The 12906-nt window shown below is 40.2% G+C and overlaps 9 non-coding genes across 9 annotated transcripts; all 9 read right to left on the bottom strand.

The window, feature by feature from the left end:
- Positions 1-229: 229 nt before the first annotated feature.
- Positions 230-302, bottom strand: TRNAR-ACG (transfer RNA arginine (anticodon ACG)). The gene has a single exon. It is a non-coding gene; the product is annotated as a tRNA-Arg (tRNA).
- Positions 303-1198: 896 nt separating this feature from the next.
- TRNAR-ACG (transfer RNA arginine (anticodon ACG)) lies at positions 1199-1271 on the bottom strand. Its single transcript has one exon. It is a non-coding gene; the product is annotated as a tRNA-Arg (tRNA).
- Positions 1272-3488: 2217 nt separating this feature from the next.
- On the bottom strand, positions 3489-3561 carry TRNAR-ACG (transfer RNA arginine (anticodon ACG)). The gene has a single exon. It is a non-coding gene; the product is annotated as a tRNA-Arg (tRNA).
- Positions 3562-7302: 3741 nt separating this feature from the next.
- TRNAR-ACG (transfer RNA arginine (anticodon ACG)) lies at positions 7303-7375 on the bottom strand. Its single transcript has one exon. It is a non-coding gene; the product is annotated as a tRNA-Arg (tRNA).
- Positions 7376-8265: 890 nt separating this feature from the next.
- TRNAR-ACG (transfer RNA arginine (anticodon ACG)) lies at positions 8266-8338 on the bottom strand. Its single transcript has one exon. It is a non-coding gene; the product is annotated as a tRNA-Arg (tRNA).
- An 876-nt stretch (positions 8339-9214) lies between these two features.
- On the bottom strand, positions 9215-9287 carry TRNAR-ACG (transfer RNA arginine (anticodon ACG)). The gene has a single exon. It is a non-coding gene; the product is annotated as a tRNA-Arg (tRNA).
- Positions 9288-9693: 406 nt separating this feature from the next.
- TRNAR-ACG (transfer RNA arginine (anticodon ACG)) lies at positions 9694-9766 on the bottom strand. Its single transcript has one exon. It is a non-coding gene; the product is annotated as a tRNA-Arg (tRNA).
- A 1382-nt stretch (positions 9767-11148) lies between these two features.
- TRNAR-ACG (transfer RNA arginine (anticodon ACG)) lies at positions 11149-11221 on the bottom strand. The gene has a single exon. It is a non-coding gene; the product is annotated as a tRNA-Arg (tRNA).
- Positions 11222-12112: 891 nt separating this feature from the next.
- TRNAR-ACG (transfer RNA arginine (anticodon ACG)) lies at positions 12113-12185 on the bottom strand. Its single transcript has one exon. It is a non-coding gene; the product is annotated as a tRNA-Arg (tRNA).
- Positions 12186-12906: the final 721 nt, after the last annotated feature.

Below are 12906 nucleotides of genomic sequence, written 5' to 3' on the forward strand. Positions count from 1 at the left end.
ATGCAAATTTTGGAACCGCAGAAACTCCAGCCGATTCGTTTGATCTGTAGATGTTCACATGCTCATCGTTCTCACCGGTGTTCATCAATGACACATGTGAGAAAATGAAAACGGATTTTGGGATTCATATGACACATGTTTATCGCAGGTGAGTTGCTCTGTCGTAAAGTTGATGTTGTGATGAAAACAAACATTTATAACTTGAAAACTAATGCATGAGCCATAATACCGAACGTGCCAGGATTCGAACCTGCAATCTTCTGATCCGTAGTCAGACGCGTTATCCGTTGCGCCACACGCCCTGTTCGCCTTTTATGCGTTTACCTAATACTCGTGACACGTATTGAAACAATCGAAATACATAGGAATTAAAAGTTAAGTCAATTGAATTCTGGATATTCAGAATTTTGAATTATAGTATGCGCTGACTGTTTGACCGTAACGCTCGTCGGTCACAAGAGCGTTCATCGATGAAAGTTTTGAGACATGCAAATTTTGGAACTGCAGAAACTCCAGCCGATTCGTTTGATCTGTAGATGTTCACATGCTCATCGTTCCCACCGGTGGTCATCAATGACACATGTGAGAAAATGAAACAGATTTTGGGATTCATATGACATATGTTTATCGCAGGTGAGTTGCTATGTCGCAAAGTTGATGTTGTGATGAAAACAAACATATATAACTTGAAAACTAATACATGTGCCATAATACCGAGCGTGCCATGATTCGAATCTGGAATCTTCTGATCCGTAGTCACACGCGTTATCCGTTGCGCCATACGCCCTGTTCGCTTTTGATGCGTTTGTCTATTACTCGTAACACGTAATGAAACAATCAATATACATAGGAATTAAAAGTTAAGTCAATTGAATTTTGGATATTCAGAATTTTGAATTATAGAGTGCGTTGACTGTTTGACTGTAACGCTCGTCGGTCACAAGAGCGTTCATAGATGACAGTTTGAGAAATGCAAATTTTGGAACGGCAGAAACTCCCGCCGATTCGTTTGATATGTAGATGCTCACATGCTCATAGGTCTTACCGGTGTTCACCAATGACACGTGTTAGAAAATGAAACAGATTTTTTGATTCATATGACACAGGTTTATTGCAGGTGAGTTGCTCTGTCGTAAAGTTGATTTTGTGATGAAAACAAACATATATAACTTGAAAAATAATACATGTGCCATAATACCGAGCGTGCCAGGATTCGAACCTGGAATCTTCTGATCCGTAGTCAGACGCGTTATCCGTTGCGCCACACGCCCTGTTCACCTCAAATGCGTTTACCTAATACTCGTGTCACGTATTGAAACAATCAATATACATAGGAATTAAAAGTAAAGTCAATTGAATTCTAGATATTCAGAATTTTGAATTATATATGCGTTGACTGTTTGGCCGTAACGCCGTCGGTCACAATAGCGTTCATCGATGACAGTTTTGAGACATGCAAATTTTGGAACGGCAGAAACTCCAGCCAATTCATTTTAACTGCAGATGTTCACATGCTCATCGGTCCCACCGGTGTTCATCAATGACACATGTGAGAAAATGAAACAGATTTTGGGATTCATATGACACATGTTTATAGCAGGTGAGTTGCTCTGTCGTAAAGTTGACGTTCTGATGAAAACAAACATACATAACTTGAAAACTAATGCATTGCCATAATACCGAGCGTGCCAGGATTCGAACCTGGAATCTTCTGATCCGTAGTCAGACGCGTTATCCTGTTTGGCTTTGATGCGTTTGCCTATTACTCGCAATGAGACAATCAAAATACATAGGAATTAAAAGTTAAGTCAATTGAATTCTGGATATTCAGAATTTTGAATTATAGTATGCGTTGACTGTTTGGCCGTAACGCTCGTCGGTCACAATAGCGTTCATCGATGACAGTATTATGACATGCAAATTTTGTAACCGCAGAAACTCCAGCCAATTCATTTTAACTGCAGATGTTCACATGCTCATCGGTCCCACCGGTGTTCATCAATGACACATGTGAGAAAATGAAACAGATTTTGGGATTCATATGACACAGGTTTATAGCAGGTGAGTTGCTCTGTCGTAAAGTTGACGTTCTGATGAAAACAAACATATATAACTTGAAAACTAATGCATTGCCATAATACCGAGCGTGCCAGGATTCGAACCTGGAATCTTCTGATCCGTAGTCAGACGCGTTATCCTGTTTGGCTTTGATGCGTTTGCCTATTACTCGTAATGAGACAATCAAAATACATAGGAATTAAAAGTTAAGTCAATTGAATTCTGGATATTCAGAATTTTGAATAATAGTATGCGTTGACTGTTTGACCGTAACGCTCGTCGGTCACAATAGCGTTCATCGATGACAGTATTATGACATGCAAATTTTGTAACCGCAGAAACTCCAGCCAATTCATTTTAACTGCAGATGTTCACATGCTCATCGGTCCCACCGGTGTTCACCAATGACACGTGTGAGAAAATGAAACAGATTTGGGGATTCATATGACACATGTTTATCGCAGATGAGTTGCTCTGTCGTAAAGTTGATGTTGTGATGATACCATACATATATAACTTGAAAACTAATACATGTGCCACAATACCGAGCGTGCCAGTATTCGAACCTGGAATCTTCTGATCCGTAGTCAGACGCATTATCCGTTGCGCCACACGCCCTGTTCGCCTTTGATGCGTTTGCCTATTACTCGTAACACGTAATGAGACAATCAAAATACATAGGAATTAAAAGTTAAGTCAATTGAATTCTGGATATTCAGAATTTTGAATAATAGTATGCGTTGACTGTTTGACCGTAACGCTCGTCGGTCACAATAGCGTTCATCGATGACAGTATTGAGACATGCAAATTTTGGAATGGTAGAAACTCCAGCCAATTCATTTTACCTGCAGATGTTCACATGCTCATCGGTCCCACCGGTGTTCATCAATGACACATGTGAGAAAATGAAACAGATTTTGGGATTCATATGACATATGTTTATCGCAGGTGAGTTGCTCTGTCGTAAAGTTGATGTTGTGTTGATACCGTTGCGCATTATCCGTTGCGCCACATTCTCTGTTCGCCTTTGATGCGTTTACCTAATACTCGTGTCACGTATTGAAACAATCAATATACATAGGAATTAAAAGTTAAGTCAATTGAATTTTGGATATTCAGAATTTTGAATTATAGAGTGCGTTGACTGTTTGACTGTAACGCTCGTCGGTCACAAGAGCGTTCATAGATGACAGTTTGAGAAATGCAAATTTTGGAACGGCAGAAACTCCCGCCGATTCGTTTGATATGTAGATGCTCACATGCTCATAGGTCTTACCGGTGTTCACCAATGACACGTGTTAGAAAATGAAACAGATTTTTTGATTCATATGACACAGGTTTATTGCAGGTGAGTTGCTCTGTCGTAAAGTTGATTTTGTGATGAAAACAAACATATATAACTTGAAAAATAATACATGTGCCATAATACCGAGCGTGCCAGGATTCGAACCTGGAATCTTCTGATCCGTAGTCAGACGCGTTATCCGTTGCGCCACACGCCCTGTTCACCTCAAATGCGTTTACCTAATACTCGTGACACGTATTGAAACAATCGAAATAAATAGGAATTAAAAGTAAAGTCAATTGAATTCTAGATATTCAGAATTTTGAATTATATATGCGTTGACTGTTTGGCCGTAACGCCGTCGGTCACAATAGCGTTCATCGATGACAGTTTTGAGACATGCAAATTTTGGAACGGCAGAAACTCCAGCCAATTCATTTTAACTGCAGATGTTCACATGCTCATCGGTCCCACCGGTGTTCATCAATGACACATGTGAGAAAATGAAACAGATTTTGGGATTCATATGACACATGTTTATAGCAGGTGAGTTGCTCTGTCGTAAAGTTGACGTTCTGATGAAAACAAACATACATAACTTGAAAACTAATGCATTGCCATAATACCGAGCGTGCCAGGATTCGAACCTGGAATCTTCTGATCCGTAGTCAGACGCGTTATCCTGTTTGGCTTTGATGCGTTTGCCTATTACTCGCAATGAGACAATCAAAATACATAGGAATTAAAAGTTAAGTCAATTGAATTCTGGATATTCAGAATTTTGAATTATAGTATGCGTTGACTGTTTGGCCGTAACGCTCGTCGGTCACAATAGCGTTCATCGATGACAGTATTATGACATGCAAATTTTGTAACCGCAGAAACTCCAGCCAATTCATTTTAACTGCAGATGTTCACATGCTCATCGGTCCCACCGGTGTTCATCAATGACACATGTGAGAAAATGAAACAGATTTTGGGATTCATATGACACAGGTTTATAGCAGGTGAGTTGCTCTGTCGTAAAGTTGACGTTCTGATGAAAACAAACATATATAACTTGAAAACTAATGCATTGCCATAATACCGAGCGTGCCAGGATTCGAACCTGGAATCTTCTGATCCGTAGTCAGACGCGTTATCCTGTTTGGCTTTGATGCGTTTGCCTATTACTCGTAATGAGACAATCAAAATACATAGGAATTAAAAGTTAAGTCAATTGAATTCTGGATATTCAGAATTTTGAATAATAGTATGCGTTGACTGTTTGACCGTAACGCTCGTCGGTCACAATAGCGTTCATCGATGACAGTATTATGACATGCAAATTTTGTAACCGCAGAAACTCCAGCCAATTCATTTTAACTGCAGATGTTCACATGCTCATCGGTCCCACCGGTGTTCACCAATGACACGTGTGAGAAAATGAAACAGATTTGGGGATTCATATGACACATGTTTATCGCAGATGAGTTGCTCTGTCGTAAAGTTGATGTTGTGATGATACCATACATATATAACTTGAAAACTAATACATGTGCCACAATACCGAGCGTGCCAGTATTCGAACCTGGAATCTTCTGATCCGTAGTCAGACGCATTATCCGTTGCGCCACACGCCCTGTTCGCCTTTGATGCGTTTGCCTATTACTCGTAACACGTAATGAGACAATCAAAATACATAGGAATTAAAAGTTAAGTCAATTGAATTCTGGATATTCAGAATTTTGAATAATAGTATGCGTTGACTGTTTGACCGTAACGCTCGTCGGTCACAATAGCGTTCATCGATGACAGGATTGAGACATGCAAATCTTGGAACGGCAGAAACTCCAGCCAATTCATTTTTTCTGCAGATGCTCACATGCTCACAAGTCCCACCGGTGTTCACCAATGGCACGTGTGAGAAAATGAAACAGATTTCGGGATTTATATGACACATGTTTATCGCAGGTGAGTTGCTCTGTCGTAAAGTTGATGTTGTGATGAAAACATACATATATAACTTGAAAACTAATACATGTGCCATAATACCGAGCGTGCCAGGATTCGAACCTGGAATCTTCTGATCCGTACTAAGACGCATTATCCCTTGCGCCACACGCCCTGCTCGCCTTTGATGCGTTTGCCTATTACTCGTAACACGTAATGAAACAATCAAAATACATAGGAATTAAAAGTTAAGTCAATTGACTTCGCGATATTCAAAATTTTGAATTATAGTATGCGCTGACTGTTTGACCGTAACGCTCGTCGGTCACAAGAGCGTTCATCGATGACAGTTTTGAGAAATGCAAATTTTGGAACCGCAGAAACTCCAGCCAATTCATTTTACCTGCAGATGTTCACATGCTCATCGGTCCCACCGGTGTTCATCAATGACACATGTGAGAAAATGAAACAGATTTTGGGATTCATATGACATATGTTTATCGCATTTGAGTTGCTATGTCGCAAAGTTGATGTTGTGATGAAAACAAACATATATAACTTGGAAACTAATACATGAGCCATAATACCGAGCGTGCCATGATTCTGATCTGTAGTCACACGCGTTATCCGTTGCGCCACACGCCCTGTTCGCCTTCGATGCGTTTACCTAATACTCGTGACACATATTGAAACAATCGAAATACATAGGAATTAAAAGTTAAGTCAATTGAATTCTGGATATTCAGAATTTTGAATTATAGTATGCGCTGACTGTTTGACCATAACGCTCGTCGGTCACAAGAGCGTTCATCGATGACAGTTTTGAGACATGCAAATTTTGGAACCGCAAAAACTCCAGCCGATTCGTTTGATCTGTAGATGTTCACATGCTCATCGTTCCCACCGGTGTTCATCAATGACACATGTGAGAAAATGAAACAGATTTTGGGATTCATATGACACGGTTTATCGCAGGTGAGTTGCTCTGTCGTAAAGTTGATGTTGTGATGAAAACAAACATTTATAACTTGAAAACTAATGCATGAGCCATAATACCGTGCGTGCCAGGATTCGAACCTGGAATCTTCTGATCCGTAGTCAGACGCGTTATCCGTTGCGCCACACGACCTGTTCGCCTTGGATGCGTTTACCTAATACTCGTGACACATATTGAAACAATCGAAATACATAGGAATTAAAAGTTAAGTCAATTGAATTCTGGATATTCAGAATTTTGAATTATAGTATGCGCTGACTGTTTGACCATAACGCTCGTCGGTCACAATAGCGTTCATCGATGACAGTATTGAGACATGCAAATTTTGGAACCGCAGAAATTCCAGCCGATTCATTTGATCTGTAGATGTTCACATGCTCAGAGGTCCTACCGGTGCTCACCAATGGCAGGTTTGAGAATAGGAAACAGATTTTGGAATTTATATGACACATGTTTATAGCAGGTGAGTTGCTCTGTCGTAAAGTAGATGTTGTGATGAAAACAAACATTTATAACTTGAAAATAATGCATGAGCCATAATACCGAGCGTGCCAGGATTCGAAACCTGGAATTTTCTGATCCGTAGTCAGACGCGTTATCCGTTGCACCTCATTCCCTGTTCATATTCGATGTGTTGGCCTAACACTCGTGACACGTATTGAAACAATCGAAATACATAGGAATTAAAAGTTAAGTCAATTGAATTCTGGATATTCAGAATTTTGAATTATAGTATGCGTTGACTGTTTGACCGTAACGCTCGTCGGTCACAAGAGCGTTCATCGATGACAGTATTGAGACATGCACATTTTGGAACGGCAGAAACTCCAGCCAATTCATTTTACCTGCAGATGTTCACATGCTCATCGGTCCCACCGGTGTTCATCAATGACACATGTTAGAAAATGAAACAGATTTTGGGATTCATATGACATATGTTTATCGCAGGTGAGTTGCTATGTCGAAAAGTTGATGTTGTGATGAAAACAAACATTTATAACTTGAAAACTAATGCATGAGCCATAATACCGAGCGTGCCAGGATTCGAACCTGGAATCTTCTGATCCGTAGTCAGACGCGGTATCCGTTGCGCCACACACCCTGTTCGCCTTTGATGCGTTTGCCTATTACTCGTAACACGTAATGAAACAATCAAAATACATAAGAATTAAAAGTTAAGTTTATTGAATTCTGGATATTCAGAATTTTGAATTATAGTATGCGTTGACTGTTTGGCCGTAACGTTCATCGGTCACAATAGCGTTCATCGATGACAGTATTGAGACATGCAGATTTTGGAACGGCAGAAACTCCTGCCAATTTATTTTACCTGCAGATGTTCACATGCTCATGGTCCCACCGGTGTTCATCAATGACACATGTGAGAAAATGAAACAGATTTTGGGATTCATATGACATATGTTTATCGCAGGTGAGTTGCTATGTCGCAAAGTTGATGTTGTGATGAAAACAAACATATATAACTAGAAAACTAATACATGTGCCATAATATCGAGCGTGCCATGATTCGAACCTGGAATCTTCTGATCCGTATTCACACACGTTATCCGTTGCGCCACACGCCCTGTTCGCTTTTGATGCGTTTGTCTATTACTCGTAACACGTAATGAAACAATCGAAATACACAGGAATTAAAAGTTAAGTCAATTGAATTCTGGATATTCAGAATTTTGAATTATAGTATGCGTTGACTGTTTGACCGTAACGCTCGTCGGTCACAATAGCGTTCATCGATGACAGTATTGAGACATGCAAATTTTGGAACCGCAGAAATTCCAGCCGATTCGTTTGATCTGTAGATGTTCACATGCTCAGAGGTCCTACCGGTGCTCACCAATGGCAGGTTTGAGAATATGAAACAGATTTTGGAATTTATATGACACATGTTTATCGCAGGTGAGTTGCTATGTCGCAAAGTTGATGTTGTGATGAAAACAAACATATATAACTTGAAAACATGTGCCATAATATCAAGCGTGTCAGGATTCGAACCTGGAATCTTCTGATCCGTAGTCAGACGCGTTATCCGTTGCGCCACACGCCCTGTTCGCCTTAGATGCGTTTACCTAATACTCGAGACACGTATTGAAACAATCGAAATACATAGGAATTAAAAGTTAAGTCAATTGAATTCTGGATATTCAGAATTTTGAATTATAGTATGCGCTGACTGTTTGACCGTAACGCTCGTCGGTCACAATAGCGTTCATCGATGACAGTATTGAGACATGCAAATTTTGGAAAGGCAGAAATTCCAGCCGATTCGTTTGATCTGTAGATGTTCACATGCTCAGAGGTCATACCGGTGCTCACCAATGGCAGGTGTGAGAATATGAAACAGATGTTTATAACAGGTGAGTTGCTCTGTCGCAAAGTTGATGTTGTGATGAAAACAAACATATATAACTTGAAAACTAATGCATGTGCCATAATACCGAGCAAGCCAGGATTCGAACTTGGAATCTTCTGATCCGTAGTCAGACGCGGTATCCGTTGCGCCACACGCCCTGTCCGCCTTTGATGCGTTTGCCTAATACTCGTGACACGTATTGAAACAATCGAAATAAATAGGAATTAAAAGTTAAGTCAATTGAATTCTGGATATTCAGAATTTTGAATTATAGTATGCGTTGACTGTTTGGCCGTAACGCTCGTCGGTCACAATAGCGTTCATCGATGACAGTATTGAGACATGCAAATTTTGGAACCTCAGAAACTCCAGCCAATTCATTTTACCTGCAGATGTTCACATGCTCATCGGTCCCACTGGTGTTCATCAATGACACAGGTGAGAAAAGGAAACAGATTTTGGGATTATCATGACATATGTTTATCGCAGGTGAGTTGCTCTGTCGCAAAGTTGATGTTGTGATGAAAACAAACATATATAACTTGAAAACTAATGCATGAGCCATAATACCGAGCGTGCCAGGATTCGAACCTGGAATCTTCTGATCCGTAGTCAGACGCGTTATCCGTTGCGCCACACGCCCTGTTCGCCTTAGATGCGTTTACCTATTACTCGTAACACGTATTGAAACAATCAAAATACATAGGACTTAAAAGTTAAGTCAGTTGAATTCTGGATATTCCGAATTTTGAAGTATAGTTTGCGTTGACTGTTTGGCCGTAACTCACGTCGGTCACAATTGCGTTCATCGATGACAGTATTGAGACATGAACATTTTGGAACGGCAGAAACATCAGCCAATTTATTTTACCTGCAGATGTTCACATGCTCATCGGTCCCACTGGTGTTCATCAATGACACATGTGAGAAAATGAAACAGATTTTGGGATTCATATGACATTTGTTTATCGCAGGTGAGTTGCTCTGTCGTAAAGTTGATGTTGTAATGAAAACATACATATATAACTTGAAAACATGTGCCATAATATCAAGCGTGTCAGGATTCGAACCTGGAATCTTCTGATCCGTAGTCAGACGCGTTATCCGTTGCGCCACACGCCCTGTTCGCCTTAGATGCGTTTACCTAATACTCGAGACACGTATTGAAACAATCGAAATACATAGGAATTAAAAGTTAAGTCAATTGAATTCTGGATATTCAGAATTTTGAATTATAGTATGCGCTGACTGTTTGACCGTAACGCTCGTCGGTCACAATAGCGTTCATCGATGACAGTATTGAGACATGCAAATTTTGGAAAGGCAGAAATTCCAGCCGATTCGTTTGATCTGTAGATGTTCACATGCTCATCGTTCCCACCGGTGTTCATCAATGACAGGTGTGAGAAAATGAAACGGATTTTGGGATTCATATGACACATGTTTATCGCAGGTGAGTTGCTCTGTCGTAAAGTTGATGTTGTGATGAAAACAAACATTTATAACTTGAAAACTAATGCATGAGCCATAATACCGAGCGTGCCAGGATTCGAACCTGTAATCTTCTGATCCGTTGTCAGACGCGGTATCCGTTGCGCCACACACCCTGTTCGCCTTTGATGCGTTTGCCTATTACTCGTAACACGTAATGAAACAATCAAAATACATAAGAATTAAAAGTTAAGTTAATTGAATTCTGGATATTCAGAATTTTGAATTATAGTATGCGTTGACTGTTTGGCCGTAACGTTCATCGGTCACAATAGCGTTCATCGATAACAGTATTGAGACATGCAAATTTTGGAACGGCAGAAACTCCTGCCAATTTATTTTACCTGCAGATGTTCACATGCTCATGGTCCCACCGGTGTTCATCAATGACACATGTGAGAAAATGAAACAGATTTTGGGATTCATATGACATATGTTTATCGCAGGTGAGTTGCTATGTCGCAAAGTTGAGGTTGTGATGAAAACAAACATATATAACTAGAAAACTAATACATGTGCCATAATACCGAGCGTGCCATGATTCGAACCTGGAATCTTCTGATCCGTAGTTACACACGTTATCCGTTGCGCCACACGCCCTGTTCGCTTTTGATGCGTTTGTCTATTACTCGTAACACGTAATGAAACAATCGAAATACACAGGAATTAAAAGTTAAGTCAATTGAATTCTGGATATTCAGAATTTTGAATTATAGTATGCGTTGACTGTTTGACCGTAACGCTCGGCGGTCACAATAGCGTTCATCGATGACAGTATTGAGACATGCAAATTTTGGAACCGCAGAAATTCCAGCCGATTCGTTTGATCTGTAGATGTTCACATGCTCAGAGGTCCTACCCGGTGCTCACCAATGGCAGGTTTGAGAATATGAAACAGATTTTGGAATTTATATGACACATGTTTATAGCAGGTGAGTTGCTCTGTCGCAAAGTTGATGTTGTGATGAAAACAAACATATATAACTTGAAAATTAATGCATGAGCCATAATACCGAGCGTGCCAGGATTCGAACCTGTAATCTTCTGATCCGTAGTCAGACGCGTTATCCGTTGCGCCACACGCCCTGTTCGCCTTCGATGCGTTTACCTAATACTCGTGACACGTATTGAAACAATCGAAATAAATAGGAATTAAAAGTTAAGTCAATTGAATTCTGGATATTCAGAATTTTGAATTATAGTATGCGTTCAGTGTTTGGCCGTAACGCTCGTCGGTCACAATTGCGTTCATCGATGACAGTATTGAGACATGACCATTTTGGAACCTCAGAAACTCCAGCCAATTCATTTTACCTGCAGATGTTCACATGCTCATCGGTCCCACTGGTGTTCATCAATGACACAGGTGAGAAAAGGAAACAGATTTTGGGATTATCATGACATATTTTTATCGCAGGTGAGTTGCTCTGTCGTAAAGTAGATGTTGTGATGAAAACAAACATTTATGACTTGAAAATTATGCATGAGCCATAATACCGAGCGTGCCAGGATTCGAAACCTGGAATTTTCTGATCCGTAGTCAGACGCGTTATCCGTTGCACCACACGCCCTGTTCGCGTTTGATGCGTTTGTCTATTACTCGTAACACGTATTGAAACAATCAAAATACATAGGACTTAAAAGTTAAGTCAGTTGAATTCTGGATATTCCGAATTTTGAAGTATAGTTTGCGTTGACTGTTTGGCCGTAACTCTCGTCGGTCACAATTGCGTTCATCGATGACAGTATTGAGACATGAACATTTTGGAACGGCAGAAACTTCAGCCAATTTATTTTACCTGCAGATGTTCACATGCTCATCGGTCCCACTGGTGTTCATCAATGACACATGTGAGAAAATGAAACAGATTTTGGGATTCATATGACATATGTTTATCGCAGGTGAGTTGCTCTGTCGTAAAGTTGATGTTGTGATGAAAACATACATATATAACTTGAAAACATGTGGCATAATATCAAGCATGTCAGGATTCGAACCTGGAATCTTCTGATCCGTAGTCAGACGCGTTATCCGTTGCGCCACACGCCCTGTTCGCCTTAGATGCGTTTACCTAATACTCGAGACACGTATTGAAACAATCGAAATACATAGGAATTAAAAGTTAAGTCAATTGAATTCTGGATATTCAGAATTTTGAATTATAGTATGCGTTGACCTTAACGCTTGTCGGTCACAATTGCGTTCATCGATGACAGTATTGAGACATGAATATTTTGGAACGGCAGAAACTCCAGTTAATTCATTTTACCTGCAAATGTTCACATGCTCATCGGTCCCACCGGTGTTCACCAATGACACGTGTGAGAAAATGAAACAGATTTGGGGATTCATATGACACATGTTTATCGCAGGTGAGTTGCTCTGTCGCAAAGTTGATGTTGTGATGAAAACAAACATGTATAACTTGAAAACTAATACATGTGCCATAATACCGAGCGTGCCAGAATTTGAACCTGGAATCTTCTGATCCGTAGTGAGACGCGTTATCCGTTGCGCCACACGCCCTGTTCGCCTTTGACGCGTTTACCGAATACTCGTGACACGTATTGAAACAATCGAAATACATAGGAATTAAAAGTTAAGTCAATTGAATTCTGGATATTTCGAATTTTGAAGTATAGTTGACTGTTTGGCCGTAACGGTCGTCGGTCACAATTGCGTTCATCGATGACAGAATTGAGACATGAAAATTTTGGAACGGCAGAAACTCCAGCCAATTCATTTTACCTGCAGATGTTCACATGTTCAT

Source organism: Saccoglossus kowalevskii, chromosome 6, assembly GCF_978046115.1.
Source record: "Saccoglossus kowalevskii chromosome 6, keSacKowa6.1, whole genome shotgun sequence".
Lineage (NCBI taxonomy): Eukaryota > Metazoa > Hemichordata > Enteropneusta > Harrimaniidae > Saccoglossus > Saccoglossus kowalevskii.